Below are 9,983 nucleotides of genomic sequence, written 5' to 3'. Positions count from 1 at the left end.
GGTGAAAATGGTGCCACTGAGTTTGAGAAAAGAGAGAATATGCAGTTATGAGGATTAGGGAGAATTGATAGTTAAGTTTGAGATGGAAAGTATAAGATGCTTATATGAAATATAAGTGAGTGTGTTGTGGAGAGAGTTAGATGTGCAAGTCTGGAGTTCAGAGAAGAGATTGAGACTGGAAGTGTAAGTTTGAAAATCATGATCATGTAGATAGTATATTTGAAACAAATGAAGTGAATCAAAGAGTCAAAGAGTAAATGTGATAGAGAAGATACTTGAAGACTGAACCTTAAGAACTTGCAAGATTTAGTGATTAGTAAAAAGTAGAGGATTCAGGAAAAAGTTTCTGAGTTGTTGCCCTGTAATGAGCAGTTGTTACAGAGTCATATAAAGTCATAATGCTTTGTTGATTCACGTTTCAGGTATCAGATTCAATTTACTATTGCCAAAGGCACACCAACAGCATAGTGTATAGTAGTTGGAACAGATCTCCTTTGTTAATTAGAAATAAATTAAAGTCAAAATGTAGCTACAAATTTTTTCTTGGGGTAATTACTCAATAACCTTTTAAACATTTAATTAAACTTGTTTAATCAAACAAAAATGTGAAAAATTTATTTAATAATAATGTCTGCTTAATCTTTGAATTTTTAGTGCCTAAAAGTATGTCTTGCAGTAGTAAGAACTAAATAAATATTTGTTCCATGCTTTAATGTTTCATTGGAAAGATAATTAATAATCACAAAGCCATTTTATGTACTAGCAAAGGACATTCTAAAAATTATTACTGTAGGGGATATTTCCCATTCATTTTCTTCAGCAACATAAAGGAATATGAATGAGGAAAAAAAAGGCATTTCTTAAAATAAGGAAAGCATATGCAGGTTCCTTTACCAATATTTTCACTTCTGACTGACTATGAGGCTTTGGTCAAACTGCATAACACTTGGATGTGAGCATAATGTTTTCTTTCTACATGTTGGAAACTGTAAGACCTGATGAGATGTGTGCTGTCCTCAGAGCTCTCTGGAAGACAGTCAGAGATAAAGATAACTGAGATTATAGGTATGTTAGAAATGTTAATTAACCTGCTGTTGTTTTTTAGCATGGCCTTATGATTGGCTAAAGAAAGATAGTATGTGACTACTTTCAAATTGGCAAGAACCCTTTTGACACTGTGGTTCGTGCCTGACCCATATTTAAAGGGTTAAGTCCTGGGAGAAGGAAGTTAACTCTGCTTTGTCTTTCACATATTTTGGATCTCAGAAGAAAGAATATGAAATTTCATTCTAGGACCATTTCCAACAGCTGCCAGCCAAAGAAGTAAATGCTATCTAATGACGGAACCACTTCAAGACTATAAACTACAAGGTATAGAAAACAATGGTTGAAGAAATTAATGCATAATTGTAAATTCTTTTGTTTTCCTTCTTATGCCCTGTTATAGTTTCCTAAGATATGATATATATTTTATGTTTACATTTTACATCTGTCTTGTTCAAATTTTATTCTCTCTACTTGAACCTTGAGTAAGTGATTAGGCATTTCAATTTATCTCTTAGAAACATACTTCAAGTTAATTAAAAAATATCTCTGGAGGTTTTTAACAGTATTTGTTTAGTTTGAAAAGTTTAACTCAGTTCTTCTCAAAGTGTGAATCATGAACTTCTGGGGAGCCCTGAGATGTCATGGGCTGCTGGCATTAAAACTAAAGTCGCATTTTCTGTTTCACTGTGTTGACATTTGTACTGAAGAAGCAAAAGCAATGCAGTCAAAACTGCTGACATCTTAGTGAGAATAAAGGCAGTAGCACCAAACTGTACCAGAAGTCATTATACTTTTTACTTTCAAGAACTCCAGAAAAAAAGAATTCCAGTTTCACTTAAAAATGTTTTTGATGAAGCAGTAAAAATTACTAATTTTATTAAATCTTGACGGTTAGGTACAGATCTTTTTTAATATGCTAGAAGACAAAATGGAAATCATGCATAAACACTTCTGCTGCACACTGAAGTACAATGGTTGTCTTGAAGAAAGTTCCTGGACATTGGAGTTGAAAGCTAAAATAACTATTTTTTCAAATAGCTACATCAGCATTTTTACTTGAAAGAACAGCTGGCAGACAAATCATGGTTATATAGCTTTAGTTCTTTGGCTGATAGTTTATTAAAAGTTAATAAAATGAGCCTGTAACTTCAAGGAAAACAACTAATAATTTGTGATAAAATTAAAACTCTTAAGTAAAAATAGAATTTTGAAAAATTTGTATAATTCTCTGTAAATTTGACAGCTTCTCAATACTTAAAGACTTTTTTATAATGAAATTGATGTTGATATTAAAAAATATAATTTTCTGATGTATAATGAAATCTATTAACATTTAGGACACCTACATGACTATGTGAACTAAGTGAACCAATACTTTATAATAGCCAATGCATGATATTACAAAATTATACACATTAAAAGATTCACTTAAAGTACAACAGAGACTGATGGATTTTAACATAAAAAAGTACAAAAATCTCATTGATATGGCTTCAGATCCTATATTGAACAACTAACCTCTAAGAAACTATCACTTTCAAATTTGAGTGTAGAATCAAAGAATATCCACAATTATTTGAAAAAGCTATCAAAATACTCCTCTTTTTTTCCTATATCTTTGTGTGAGACAGAATTTTCCTAAAATACTTTCATCAAAACAATATATTGCAATATAGTGAATTTAAAAGCTGATAGACATAAAATAAGATTCACATTTTCTTTGAAAATGTAGTTTTTAAAAAATATAAATGTTTAAAATGGTTTATTATTTTTATTTTAAATTAATAAATACATATTTTAAATTTCTTATTTCTAATTCTAATAAAGTAAATATTGATAGATAGCTTACATAAGCTGTAGTTATTTAGGGTTGTCAATAATTTTTAAGAGTATGAAGTGATCCTGAAATCAAAATGTAAGAGTACCTCTGGTTTAATTCTTTGCAAGGGAGAAGTCAGCCATAACAGAACAATGTAATTGTAAATGTGGTAATTTATTAGCTTTGAAGCTGTATTTTAAAAATACGTGAGACCACAAAAAATGTTATCTGTGTTTTTTATTCAATGAATCAGCCCATCACACATTTAATATAGTAATTATGCATCTAATGACTGTGCAGATCAGAACCTTTAAAAAGTATATTGCTAGTGAGTGCTCTGGGTGGCATTTTTTTGTATGTCTTACTTAACGTTTATCTCTTGGCCCCAAGCATTTAATACAATCAGTTCCACAATCACATTGAGGATCTCTGACTATATATTTTGATGATCAGACCTTTGTTTGACCCTACTTCAAATAATCTTAGGTTTGTCATAGATCATGTGATTAAAACCCTGGAAGTATAATTATTTTAGAATAGAAAAAGACATTAGAGATAATGTAGTCCAAATTTTTGGCAGAGACAAAAAAAAGAGGCCCAGAGAGGGGTAGATGATATACAAGATTAATATGTGACTAATTCTAGAACTAGAATCTGGTTTCTTAGTCTAATACTCTTTTCACTATACTACTGTTTATTCTTTCCTGATTTTTACTTTCTGATAATGTGAAATCTCTGTTCTTGAGTGCAAAATGTTGAATTACAAGGTTACAGCTATTCCACAGACCTAAACCAGTGACTTTTGAAATTTTCACACATTCTTTCAGTCTACTAAAAGGGCCCAATTTTATTAAGTTAATGTTTTGAGATATTAAATTAGAGTTGGAAAGATTCAATATTGAAAATCAACTTTGGAACTTTAGCTTAATTTTCCAGGTAGTACTGTAGTAGTTGCTGCTACCATATTTGTTTTATGAAAAAAAAAAAAAAATAGATATTTTCACTGTGATTATTTGGGTAACAATGCCAAACTGGAGCTTCTGAGAATTTGTAGATTAAAAAAGCATTTGAAGAGCCATGATCTGAGAACATTCTGAAGTTTATACCAAAAGGAATTTTGAGCTTTGTAATCTTCAGAATTTCTTATTTTTCTTCTCTCACTTTTTTCTTTTATTTTTTATTGTTTTATTCCCATTTTTTTCTTTCTCTTCTCTTTCTCCTCCCTTCCCTGTCCTCAAAACTAAAATTAATTTTTACATTTAAAAAGATATTACATTTATTTAATAATTGTATGTTGTCAGTTTTCACAAATAAATATCTTTTTAGCCTTATATAAATGTCTTTTTATTTTGTAAGATTTTTGTGGATATATGTGCAGTACTTTTTCTTCTTTTTAAAATGTATATGGCTTTCTCTGCATGGGTCCTGAAAATTCCTTAAGCCTGTTACTAGTTATACTGCACACATGCTTGCATTTGTGAAAGAAATAATTTTATAATTTTTACGGTTGGCTAATAGTCGTAAAGTTATTAAGTTTGGTATATTTACTTTTTGAATCAAGTCACTTCGAAATTTTTTATTAGTTTAGCAGTTTCCCCCTTAAGTATCTTGGATTTTCTATGTAGAAATAGCATTTTTACCTACCAACCTTTCAACAGTTGTCTTCTTACAATTTTCTGCCATATCATATTATCATGAGCATACAGAAAACTGTTAAATAATATCTAAATCCCTTGTTTTAACAATGAGAAAAAACATGGCTCAGAGGAAAGGATAACCCAGGTTAACATTAGCTAGTTTAAAAAGTATACATATTAATCTGTAATCAATCCCTATAATCCTTATTGAAACAGGTGTAAGGTCATCGTCTCCCTTGATGTAAAAAAACTGAGTGGTTATTCATGTAGAATTGAAAATAAATTATCCTCTTTTAAATCTTTACCTAAGTATATTTGATAAAATTTTAGCTGTTTATAATAAATTTCTAGAAATTGTATAATAACGATTAAATCTCTGTTTGCAACTGGTCTTTATTCTAAACCAAAATAGATAAGGGAATAACTTGTAATATTTGAGATGTGTCAGTAAGCATAAACTTCTCATATTGCTATTAATTAGGCATCAAACTATAGCTTTCATGAGGAAATCCTGACCAACCAGCATTGCATCATGACTGGTTTCATTCATGAATACGTGCATAAAGAAACTCCTCCAGTGAGAAGTACTTAAATTATGCATAGGTAGTGAGAGAGATAATTATGAAATTAGTACAATCATTGGAGATGAATGAAACAAAACAAGTGGTTTAAAAAGGGATGGAGAGTAATAAACTGCATTGTTATGTGAATTTGGAATGAAATAAAAAATTGGCCAAAATTCAGTGATAATAAGTATATTTTTAGGTAGGGAGTAGAGTTGGGGAAGAAATTGAGAAATGGTGCTCAGGTCAGATCCAGACTTGGAAAGACATACTCTAAATAGCAAAGGTGGGGAGTCTTAGGTGACACCCACCTTCAACTTGGATATTGGTTTTGAGGTACTATTATCTCTGTTGTCTATGTCTACTAGTGTAGAATTCAAAGAAAATAAATTAGCTCTTTAATTTCTATTTTCACCACTCATTATCAGAAGTCCAGTTTAGTTTCAATTTGTTTATTATTATTATTTGTTTCAAGTACATATTAAGTAGAAATTTATATAGTTTATCAAACCTTGAAATATATCTAACTCACAAGACCCCTTAATTTATTCTAGAACAGTTTCTTGGTAGTTCTAATTTGGATGGCTAAGGATCAAATTAGAGATATAGTTCCAAAATCAGTACCATTACCTGTTGGTAATAAGGATGACTGTTTTGTGAAATGTATATGTCTATCTATGTGTGTACTGTGCTAGATATAAAATATATTTTTACGGTGGAACATAGGAAAAAATTTAGGGGGGAGATCTGTTCTAAGATGTGTTAGAATCCCCAATATTGACCATGAAAAATCTAATGCCCACAAGAATAACTTTAGAGCATGATGTAAGAGGTAGAGTGGGAGTGGGGCGTTAGTGGGAGTAGTCTAGCCCCCAACAGGAAGAAGTATTTTATCAATGACATTGTTTAGAATTGCTGGTGCATGGTGACAATAATAACCGCACAACTTTAGTTAGTTTTCTTTTGTTTTTAAATTCTTTACAGATAACGTATGCCCTTCCCTGACCCCTTATTTCTTGCATTCAGAATATATTGCTTGTACAACCCCTGACTCCAATCTTGGTATGCCACTGCTTTACAAAAGCAGTGGAAATTCCAAGTTATTACATATCAGAGTCTCTTTTATCATTATCAATAAAGAAAATAAGCCATTTATGAATAAAATATATGCCACTGTAAAACCTAAATCAGCCACCAATAAAGGAAGGGAAGTATTTAGAGGAAATACTTAGGAGAACTGATTTTCTCTTAAGTGTAATTTATTAGAAGATTTCTTTTTCTCAGCAGCTAAAAAAGCCAAAGAGTTCTAGAAAGCTAACAATACAATTTTTATGCATAGAGGTTTTTTTCTTTTTCTTTTTTTTTTTTACTTCTAAGTTCAAAGTAAAAAGAGGAAAAAGATCACAGTTACAACTTCTTGAAGTCATACATAGGGTAAAAAAGAATTATAGTTTGGAATGAAACAAATCAGTGGATGAAAGTGGTTTTTTTTGTTGTTTTGTTTTGTTTTTTACTATCCCGTTTATTTATTTTTTACAATTAAGTGGTTTTTGTATGTCCACAGAGTTGTGTAACCATTATCATAATCAATTTTAGAACATTTTTATCTCTACAGAAAGAAACCCTATACCCATTCTTCCTCATCCCTCCCAACCCCAGGGGAATGTTAATTGGCCACCTACTATATCAGACACTAGAAGACATCTCAGAAGCAGAAAATTCAGTTTTTTGTCTTTAGGGATTACATGTAGTTGAAGAGACAAAACTAGAATATATAAGACAATAATAAATTACACAAAACTGCATATCATTAAGGGCTAAATTATGTATCATAGGTTATGAGTGCTAAGAGAAGTATATCAGAGGAGAAGCTAGAGTTCTAGAATAATATAACACTACTTCTAAACTATGGATAAAGGTGATGGGGATGATATAATGTTTATTGAGTGATTACTCTTGTTAGATAATTTTCCAGGTTATCTATTCATTATTTCATTTGCTAGTCACAACTATAAATGCTATTTTCACCCTTTTTTTAATAGATTAATAAATTGAGGCACAGAGAAAATTAAGTGACCTAACTAAGGTCACAAAGTTAGTGGCAGAACAAAAATTAGAATCAAAGCAATTGGTACCCAGGAACTGCAGTTTAAATTGCTGTCTTAAACTGTCATATTTAAGTGAGAGAAAAGGATAAGGAGAACAACCTAATAGAAAGGAGGCTGTGATAATAAAACAGGAATTACAAAGTCAGAGTGAATATTACATTTTAGAGATGAGAAATCTTGATTAAAGTTCATGATGTGATACATCACGAGAAATAAAGTCGGGATAAATTTGATTTTTAGAAGATTCTGAAATTCATTGAGCACATTCTTGATGGCGTAGTAAATAAGAAGCCATTAAAATATGTTTTTTAATAGTCACATGTTGAAAGCCATGTTAATAGACAGTCTTTAATGAGCATGAAGGTGAATCAGAAGGAAAAAAAGAACAAGAGCCGTGGAGTTCAGCTGGAAAGCTGTTATAACAGTCTGAACTTGGCTAGGAAGAAAAAGAAATATATGGACCAAGAAGATATTGTGCTGAATGAATTAAGTCAGATAGAGAAAGACAAATACCACATGACTTCATGTACAAGTGGAATCTAAAGAATAAAATGAACAACAACGAGAACGGAAACAAACTCATAGATATAGAAGATATTTTGAGGGTTACTAGACAGGAGAGGGGGCGGGGGGATGGCGGAAAAAGGCAAAGAGATTAAGAAGTACGACTGGATAGATATAAAATAGTCACGGAGTTATAAAGTGTAGCATAAGGAAAATAGTCAACAATGTTGTAAAAAATATGTAAGGGGAAACAAGGGGACCTGATTTAGTGGGGTCACCACTTCATGAGTTATATAGATTTCTAATCATGTACAATTGAAATCAATATATTATTGTATGCCAACTATAATTGAAAAAAAAACCACCTCATTGAATTGTACAGTGTAAATATACTTCATTATACTTTAATAAAACTGAGGGGAGAGGGAGAAGAAAAATATACAGACCAAAGAAACAATTTGAAGGAGTAATTATCAAAATCATTGTCTGGATACAGAGAATGTAATTGAGGGCTGAGTCAAGTATACCTTTCAAATTTTGAGTGTAGATAATTGAGACATTGGGTGGTGCCACTGACAAAGACAGAGAAGCTTGTAGGCACAAAGAGTTACTGAGTTTGAGATACCAGACTAGACTATAAATTCTCAGAGAACAGGGTGGTGTCACATTTACCATTTCAGACTTAGCAATGTGATAAGCATAGTGCCTGGCACATATTAAGCGGTCAAGAATATATTTTTAAAAATATGACTGAATGTGATCATGGTAGGATAATGAAACAACGGTAGGCATCTATAGAACTACAACTTCACCGAAGGAGTAAAGTGGGGATACAAATTTAGGAGTTGTCTGAATAGAGGAGAGCTCTATAGTCTTGAGAATGAATTAATTTGTGAAAGAGAAATTTGTTTTGGAGAAAAAATTCTGGAGGACCTAGTACAGGAACTATCTACTTGAGGTCTTAAAGGACTTCCTTTAATTTAAAAATTATAAAAAAAGAAATAAATGCTTATTTAGCCATTGTGTCACAAAATAGTCTCTTTTTGATTAAATCCTGCTTGGGGAGCTTATGGTGTGTTGATTAGTCTGACACATTTTTTCTTTCAGTCAAAGCCAGTTGAGATACAGCTTTCAAGAATGTAAAGTAGATTAGTCTGTCTTACACGGATCCAATATTATTTGATAAAAAAGAGAATATCTCAGTCTGCTTGATTGCAAATGAGAATCACCTAATGATTTTTTGAAAGTGTACACTAGAAAATGTTAATAGATCATATTCGTAGTTTATACTTCCTCATTGAGGAATGGTATACACCAAAACAACGTAGTGGTAGTGGTAGTGGTTAACTCTGAGCAATAAGGGGAGAAACTACAAGAATAAGTATTCATCTGAGACATTAGTCATAGCTTAAAGGAGGCTGGATATATTATATTTTTTAAAGGTATGAGAAACAAAAGTTTGTACTTTCTCCCATGCTTCCTTGAAAAAGGTAATACTTCCCAATAGATCAAACTTCTGTTTATTTATTATTTACACTCAATCTTTTCTATTTTGTGAGGTGAGTTTAAATAAAACCAGATAATTTTAGTCATAAATAATTCACCTAAACAAATAAACACAAATTGCAATACATGAAAATATGATGACAGCAAACCAACAAATATCAGTGTCACTGTCAATTGAAACTCTAGTCTTTCCTTTGGGTATCTGGGATGCCATATGTGACATATGATCTGACAACCAAGGCTGAATAAAGATTCCAGTGTTAATCAAAATATTAAACATTAGTGAAACTTTGCTCTTTTTAAATTATTTAGAATAAAAAATGCATGTAAATAAATTCTAGTAGTTTCCTCTTACACTTCTGCTGATGATGTCATGCCTTACCCGCTTTCTGCAGTGTAAGCCTCTAAAAGTTAATAGTTGAAGATAAATTGGCAAAAATCAAAGCTTTCTCATGGGAGTGGTTCTTCAAAATTTCTGGCAGCAGGAAATATTTCCTAGATGTTATCTTAAATGCTATCAACAGAACTATGTAAGGAAGTATTATCAAGATCTGTCACATCACCTTTGGGATCTACACAGCTTACGGCAACCAATCTTGGTTTATCAAATGGAGAAAACTCAGCTTTCTAAATATCAGGATATTAACAATTTCATGCAAAAAAATAATAGTAGAGGTAAAGATTTCCTTAATTATTCCTTTATTCCAGATTGACTCTTTCAGACTACATCCTCCATAGAAACGTTTTTTAAATAATAATAAAAAAATTAAGAGTAAAATTCAACTTTGAAAATGTCCCA

The sequence above is a fragment of the Pteropus vampyrus genome, unplaced genomic scaffold (assembly GCF_000151845.1).
Source record: "Pteropus vampyrus isolate Shadow unplaced genomic scaffold, Pvam_2.0 Scaffold57, whole genome shotgun sequence".
Classification (NCBI taxonomy): Eukaryota; Metazoa; Chordata; class Mammalia; order Chiroptera; family Pteropodidae; genus Pteropus; species Pteropus vampyrus.
Note: the sequence above shows the minus strand (reverse complement) of the source record.